Source organism: Pan troglodytes, chromosome 4, assembly GCF_028858775.2.
Source record: "Pan troglodytes isolate AG18354 chromosome 4, NHGRI_mPanTro3-v2.0_pri, whole genome shotgun sequence".
Lineage (NCBI taxonomy): Eukaryota > Metazoa > Chordata > Mammalia > Primates > Hominidae > Pan > Pan troglodytes.
In genome coordinates, this window is record NC_072402.2 from 134114399 (window position 1) to 134123228 (window position 8830).

An 8830-nucleotide genomic window follows, 5' to 3' on the forward strand; every position below is an offset into this window, starting at 1 on the left:
TCAACACTAATGTAATAATTGATTCAAACAAGAATGGTCAGTGAATGCCAAAACCATTGGGTGAAAGGTTGCAGAACAGGATATTTATGTGGTCTGAAAGTATCCCCCCAGAGATTATTTGGGGGTAAAAGGAAAAGTATACTTTTACAATAGACATATCTTCATAACATTATCTTATCATCCTCCTAGCATAAGTAGATTTTTTTAGTTGGGCACCCTTTTTATTCATAACATTAGTAATTTGTGTCTTTACTTTTTCTCTGTGATTAGTTTCAGTGAATGTTTATCAATTTGATTAATTTTTAAAGTAATTTTTTACTGCTGTTTTTCTCTCTTTTGTTTCAGGTGGGGGAAACAGAAAAATGTACTTTTACAATGGACATATTTGATATTCCACACCTTAACTAATTTCTACTCATATTTGTTATTTTCTTCTTTACATTTACTTTGAGTTTAACTTGTAGCTTAGCTCACTGACTTGAGCATTTCCTTCTTTTTGACTATATCAAAGTTATAAATTTCCCTTTAAGCAATGCGTGGCTGCATGTCACAAATTTTGAAATATTTTCAATATCATTCAGTTTATTTCCTACTTTTTTTATTGTAACTTCTTTGACCTCCTCTGGATTATTTATATATGTTGCTTAATTTCTAAATATCTGGAGATTTTCTAGATACCTTATTTTATATATATATTATATATATCATATATAATATATAATATATAATATATATATTATATATAATATATATAATATAATATATATAATATATAATATATAATATATATAATATATAATATATATAATATATATAATATATATACACATATGGAGAGAGAGAGAGAGAGAGACGGAGTCTCACTCTGTTGCCCAGTCTGGCATGCAGTGGCTTAATCTCAGCTCACTGCAACTTCCGCCTCCCAGGCTCAAGCAATTCTCCTGCCTCAGCCTCCTGAGTAGCTGGGATTAAAGGCATGCACCACCATGCCCAGATAATTTTTGTATTTTTAGTAGAGATGGGGCTTCATGTTGGTCAGGCTGATCTCAAACTCCTGACATCTTGATCTGCCTGCCTCAGCCTCCCAAAGTGCTGGGATTACAGCCGTGAGCCATTGCGCCCAGCCATTACTATTAATTTCTAATTTAATACTGATATAGTCAGAGAACATCCTCCATAAGATTTTAATCCTTTGACTTCTTTTTTTCAGGGATGTACAAATGTCTTTTTATTCAAAAAGACAAAATAAATTATCTGTAGGCATGGACAACGACAGTGGTAAGCCATTATATATTTTGTCAACTGAAACCAGTAACTGATGGTTACAGTGATTTCTTAAACGTCAGCCAGCCTTTTCTTCATTTTCTCCAACCGACTTCTCTGAAGCTATTGGTGAGGCACACTGCCTTGGGCTTCCTACCACGGTTCATTAATAAAGGTAAAGCCCTATTCTGGGAATTAGAATATGCCACCTCCCATCCACCTCCCATTGCACCCATTGCACCCATTCCAAGGCCTGTCTCTTCTTTAGGAATTTGTGTGACTGCAACTTCTGGTGCAGTTAACAGAGAGGCCATCCCAGCAGCATCCAATAAAGCAGGTCTTACAACCTTTGTTGAGTCACTAATTCCTTTTTCCACCATATTCACAAAATCTTCAATATAGCATCATAACCAACTTCTGAGGAACTTTGCATGATTTTGACATTTTTGATAGTTGTTTTATGGTTCCACAGATGGCCTATCATCCTGCATGCTCCAAGTGTATTTGAAAAGAATATGTATCATGTAGTTATTGGGAAACTTGAATCTAGTGAGAAAAATAACAGATGTATCTAGAATCTGATTTATTCTATAGGCCTGAAGTCTTTCTAAAAGTCAGTGTCATAAAAAAACAGACAATACACAAAAACATGCAGACTTGCCTAGGTTTAAAGGGACAAAAGAGGCAGAACAATCCAGAAAGCATATGAACCTTAAATGGCTACTGGATTAGAAAATAAAAAGCAACAAAAGATATTTTGGGACAGCTGAAGAAATTTAAATATAACAGACAATATTATTATGCATGTAATATCCCTAACATACAGAACATCATAGCTTAGACCAGCCTACCTTAAATGTGCTGAGAACACTTACATTAGCCGACAGTTGGGCAAAATCATCTAACACAAAGCCTATTTTATAATAAAATGTTGACTATTTGATGTAATTTGTTGCATACTGTGCTGAAAGTGAAAAGCAGAGTGGTTGCATGGGTACTGAAATATGGTTTCTTCTGAATGCATATTGCTTTCCCACTGTAGTGAAGTCAAAAAATCCTAAAGAAAACCTAGTAAGTAGGGGAGTATTTACATTTCAAAGAGATGGCTTCCGGGTCCTTGAGAAAGACATTCTAGGGTTGTAAAACTGGTAAGAAGCTTTCAAAAAGATTTACATCTCAAAGGAGCAGAGAAAGGATCTACAAATACAAGTTTTCTAAAGTAAATGCTCTAAGAAAAGGAAAGGAGGGCAATAGAATCAGGAAAAAGCCTGTCTAAGGTTTAGGAAATGGGGGTATGTTAAGGCCCTCTTGGTCATGACAATACACATTTACAGAGGTTTGACTGAGAGATGTGAGACTTGTGTCTGGCCTTCAGTAAAATTTCTAACTTTCATTTTATCTGCTCATGATTCTAGACAATTTTTTTTTTTGACAATGCGTGTGTACTTTTCTTCTGCTCACACACCTTTTTTCTTCCCAACTTTGTTCTGAAGAACATTTCCTTTTCCTTTTCTTTTTTTTTAATTCCAGCCTATGATTTTTATTTTTTTAATTTTTTTCCCTTTAACTTTTATTTTAAGCTCTGGGGTACATGTGCAGGATGTGCAGGTTTGTTACACAGGTAAACATGTACCATGGTGGTTTGCTGCACACATCATCCCATCACCTAGGTATTAAGCCCAGCATCCATTAGCTATTCTTCCTGATGCTCTCCCTCCCACAGCAATCCTCCCTCAACAGGCCCTAGTGTGTGTTGTTTTCCTCCCTGTGTCCATGTGTTCTCATTGTTCAGTTCACACTTATAAGTGAAAATTGTCAGGCCTCTGAGCCCAAGCCTGCATGTATTCATCCAGATGGCCTGAGGCAACTGAAGAAACACAAAAGAAGTGAAAATGGTCAGTTCCTGCCTTAACTGATGACATTCCTCCATTGTGATTTGTTTGTGCCCCACCTCAACTGATCAATTAACCTTGTGACATTCCTTCTCCTAGAAAATGAGTCTCAGAACTTCCCCACTGAGCACATTGTGACACCCTCCCCCCCGCCCCTGCCCGCAAGAGAAAAACCCCCTTTGACTGTAATTTTCCACTACCTACCCAAATACTATAAAACTGCCCCACCCCTATCTCCCTTCAATGACTCTTTTTTCGGACGCAGTCTGCTTGCACCCAGGTGATTAAAAAGCTGTATTGCTCACACAAAGCCTGTTTGGTGGTCTCTTCACAAGGATATGCGTGACAAAAATATGAGGTATTTGGGTTTGTTTTTGTTTTTGTTTGTTTTTTGAGACAGAGTCTTGCTCTGTCGCCAGGCTGGAGTGCGGTGGCATGATCTCGGCTCACTGCAACATCTGCCTCCCAGGTTCAAGCGATTCCCCTGCCTCAGCCTCCTGAGTAGCTGGGACTACAGGTGCGTAAAACCACTCCCAGCTAATTTTTTATATTTTAGTAGAGAGAGGCTTCCACAATGTTGGTCAGGATGGTCTTGATCTCCTGACCTCATGATCCACCTGCCTCGGCCTCCCAAAGTCCTGGGATTACAGGTGTGAGCCACCGCGCCCGGCCAGGTGTTTGGTTTTCTGTTCCTGCATTAGTTTGCTGAGGATAGCGGCTTCCGGCTCCATCCATGTCCCTGAAAGGACGTGATCTTATTCTTTCTATGGCTGCATAATATTCCATGGTGTATATGTACCACATTTTCTTTATCCGGTCTATCACTGATGCACATTTGGGTTGATTCCATGTCTTTGCTATTGTGAACAGTGCTGCAATGAACATACATGTGCCTGTATCTTTAAATAGAATGATTTATATTCCTTTGGGTTTATACCCAGTAATGGGATTGCTGGGTAAAATGATATTTCTGCCTCTAGGTCTCTGAGCAATCACCACACTGTCTTCCACAATGGTTGAACTAATTTATACCCCCACCAACAGTGTGAAAGTGTTCTTTTTTCTTGGCAACCATGCCAGCATCTGTGGTTTTTTGACTTTTTAATAATAGCCATTCTGACTGGTATGAGATGGCATCTCACTGTGGTTTGGATTTGCATTTCTCTAATGATCAGTGATGTCAGCCTTTTTTTTCATGTGTTTGCTGGCCACAACATTTCCTTTTTTCAAGCCAGTAGTTCTCTTCTCTCAATTTCTTTCTGGGCTTTTAGTATTTTTCTCTTCCCTACTCCTTCCTCATTTGTGAGGGTAGAACATCTATTGATTCCCTTCTAGATCTAATTCTCTGTGGGTCTTGGACCTCTCTCAGTGTCTACCCAGGAAAAAGTGGGGCTACACTAATGCAACGAAGAGTCTGGCTCATCTCACATTCTCATAAAAGGTGACGATGATTGAGAAGATTTTCTGTGACTAGTGCCACAGGAGCACTTAGGTTTTGGAATTAAAAAAAAAAATTACACCTCTTATTTATTTACTATTTTAAAATTTATCATTTTATCACTAACAGCAGAGAAAACTGGTGACAGATAGGAACTCTGGAATCAGTCTCAGATTTGCAGCTTACTGTGTGGCTTTGAGCAAGTCAATGAATGTCTCTAAGCTTCAGTGCAGTTACTTGCAAAAGAGGGGACCTAATCATTAGTACCACCCTTAACAATTAACTGGGTTAATGAATGTAAAGCAGTGAACCTAGTGTCAGGTACTTAGTAAATGATCACCATTTTGTTGGAAAAATCCTAAGTCTTTGCCTATATGATATCAATGGCTGCTTTGAGCAGATCTGAGGTGACATTTTCTTAGGCAGGACATCTGGTCACTTCCCTCTTGTGCTAGATCTGCCCTCAGGAATAGATGTGATACCTTTGTATTTGTCAACTTAGCTAAAACTGCATTGCCCAGATTTCCTTTCCCTGCAGAATTCTAAGTCAGTTGGGCCACAAGAGGCATTTCACAGGAGATGTAGCAATGGAAGTGAAGCAGCAGCCAGATTCCAGATGCCCAGAAGGTCAGGGCAGGTCACGCAGTGTTGTTGCACCCCATGGCATGCTGTCCTATACAGCAGCTGATCTGCTGGCTCACCTCCAGCTCCTGCTGCATTTTTGCCTGCCACTTCTCTGACTCTTGGACCAGGTGTGTGCTTAGTTCTGTGATGAAGGGTGCCAGCTTCCCCTGCAGGACACCTCCATTGAAATAGAAGGCTTGGAGGCAATGGGTACCAGTCCTTTTTAGCTCATCCTCACAGGTTCCCTTTTTTCCTTCCCCCATTTCATATCCATCTTCTCTTCCTAATGGCCTTGGCTGAGAACTGCTGACTTCAGTACCAGAAACAGGTGGCATAGCTTCATATAGACTATTTAACCAGCTACACCAATTGTGTAAAGTCAAATCCCTATAATGCATCTCTTAGTATATCTAATCTGCTTTAGTGGTTTTGCTTCCCTGAGTGAATTCTGTCAGATACAATAGATAATGAGTTTGATCAGAGTATCTGCATAGCTCAAGATTGGCACCTCTCAGTTCCTAGGTTAATTCAGTAAAAGATGACCCTTTCCTGATTAATAAGAAATGGGATTCTGTATCTTGGCTTTTAAGTTCTTCTTTCTGGTGGAGCGTGCAGGCACACACACACACATATATGTATTATATATGTTTATGTAACACACATACACACACACATACACGTACATATATGTTTCCCATTGCTAACTTCTTTGAGTCAGACTAATCGTAGGATGGTGTTTTCTTTCCATCAACAATTGCAAGCTATAATGATAGCTTTTCCTAATGTAGTGACAAAATATCACATAACTTTGCAAATGTTACTTTGGTAATTTCTAATACAGGCATTGAATGATTTATAAAAGCAGTGTGTGCTACACTGCCAATCTTCACATTTTAAAAATAACGTGCAATAATAGTACCTTTTAAAAGATAACATACCCAATATAAAATAGAATACAAGGATGTGAGTGGAAATGCAAGCTCAGAGAGGCAGCAGATTGTAGTAGCTGAAAATGTAGCGTAGGACCAGGCTGCCTGGAGTTTTGATTGTTGGGTCTGATGTGAGCTTGGGTGATTGCGTGGCCTCTCTGTGCCTCAATGCCTCATCTGCTGCACTGGGGCATTATTGGGTGGTTGTGGTAATGAGGTGAGGAACATAAAGTGTAGTGCATCACACAATGTAGGCATAAACTTTGGTTTGATTGGACTGGATGCTTTTTTATAAAGAGAAGCTGTTGATTTCCCCACTCCATGAGGGCCAGGATGAGGCCCATCTACTGCTGGACCCCTTTACATGATCACTGGAGGAGGATGCTGTGGTGGCCCACCCAGACACTCTACAGGATGCAGGTTCTTATGTCCACAGCTGCTGCAGTGGCACCTGCGGAAGCTCACAGCTAAGTCCCTCCCCAGAAATTGCCTTGGGCCAAAGGGATCTGCCAAGGTTTAGGTCCCCCTAGGGGAATGTCCCTATCCCATGACTAATGGACTTGGGGATACAAAGGCTGTACCCCTTTGTCTCAATGTGGGGCAACTCTGAAAGTCAATGCCAGCTACAGTGTTCCACATGGGCTGGGCCAGCTCAGGGCCTCTGTTGTACATGCTTCGCAGTTCAATCCCAACTCTTCCCTCTCTCCAGGCCTGCTGCCCTCACTCCTGCACAGGTGGTGCTCCTGAGAGCGCTCCTGGATAAACCCCACACGGAGCTCCATCACCAAGCCTGTTAGAGGCCACGGCGAGAAAATTTTTTTGGGGGGGTGATGGGTATGTTTATTATGTTGGTTGTGGCAATGATTAAATGGGGGTGTATATATATCAAAACTTGTGAAATTGTTTGATTTAAATTATGTACAGTTTAGGTCAATTATACTTCAATAAGGCTGTAAAAGGGAAAAAATCAGAGGAACAGTGGGAGGAAAACGTGAAGGGCTCTTTGGTCACATCCCACCAGTGGTGCTTGTCTAACATCTTGTTTACGTTGTTAGATATGAGTTCTAAATTTCTTTTCAAAGAATATGTCAGTATGTTCAATTCTTTACCTTCTACTTTTAAACTTAACTTCCTCATAAAGCAATCTTTTTTGATTACCTGCTCCACCCTGACTCATTTCAATCACCTGCTCCACCCTGACTCATTCTGATTACCTACTCAACTCTGACTCATTTCAATCACCTGCTCCACCCTGACTCATTCCGATTACCTACTCCACCCTGACTCATTACCTGCTCTGTCATAACCATTTTTCCCGCCAAACCACTCACCCCCCTCACTCTCTTTAAATTAGCCAATTGGAATTAGTTTAGCCTGTGCGGTCTAACCCTAGCCAATAGGGGAACCACACAACAGCGGGAACTGGGGGGTGGGGGGCACAAGTGTCAGGGATAAGAACCCGTTCCCCTCCCTTTTCCAAGTGTGCGCTCACCATTGCTCCCTCTGTAAGGGTTCACCCTTCTACAGAAGTACCTTGCCTTGCTAAGAATGAAAAAGAATTTTTTTTTTTTTGAGACAGTCTTGCTGTGTAGCCCAGGCTGGAGTGCAGTGGCTCAGTCTCGGCTCACTGCAAGCTCGCCTCCCGGGTTCAGGCCATTTTCCTGCCTCAGCCTCCCGAGTAGCTGGGATTACTGGCACCCGCCACCACACCCAGCTAATTTTTTGTATTTTTAGTAGAGTCCGTGTTAGCCAGGATGGTCTCGATCTCCTGACCTTGTGATCCACCCGCCTCAGCCTCCCAAAGTGCTGGGATTACAGTCGTGAGCCACCTCATCCAGCCTTAAAAAGAAAATTTTATATTCGAGTGCTATTTCTTTTGCGGCACCGAAACTTTATATATAACAACATGTTTCTCTTTATACTGTTCTCCTGCTTATGAACCTTTTCGCTCAGCAAATTCAAGGTCTTCTTCAGTTCTTCCTTCACTCATACATTCGTATAATCATTTGTTCTCTTGGGCAGACATTCTCTGAGCATTCTCTAAGCCCAGATCCTGTGATAGGCACTTGGGATACAAAGACAAAAATGAGACACAACCCCTCTCCCTAGTGAGTTCATGATCCTATAGAGGAGACTGAACCACAGACCATTCCAGTGTCTAACCTTGACAGTCACAACCCTTCATAGTTTGACTTCAGCCTATGACGCTAGAAGTAGCACATCGTTATGGAATAAAATGAGACAGATACGGAATGAAATAAAGAAGGAAACAGTGATCAGATCCCACTGTCAACTTACAGTGTTTTTTTAGTTGTCATTTTATCACAAGCTTTCCTCCCACGTCACCAAATCTGTGAGGATATGATTTTGACCAGGAAAACTATATTTTGTTATGTGAACATGCATGTTATATTTTAACTGTTTTCCTCTGTGGCATCTGTTTGGATGCTTCACCCCTGTGTCTTTGGCATTATTGCCAGAGGTGCCTGGATAAGTCCTATGGTGCATTCATGATCTGTGCCCTTTTCAAGTTCCCTGGATGCTATCCCTCCTCCACAATTCCTGCTAATTTGATTGTATGCAATACTTTCCATCTTTTTGAACTTTGCTCCATAAAGCACCTCTTTCTCTTTCTCCCTTTACATTTTTATGCCATGATATGAAGGGAGCACAAAACAGTGTGA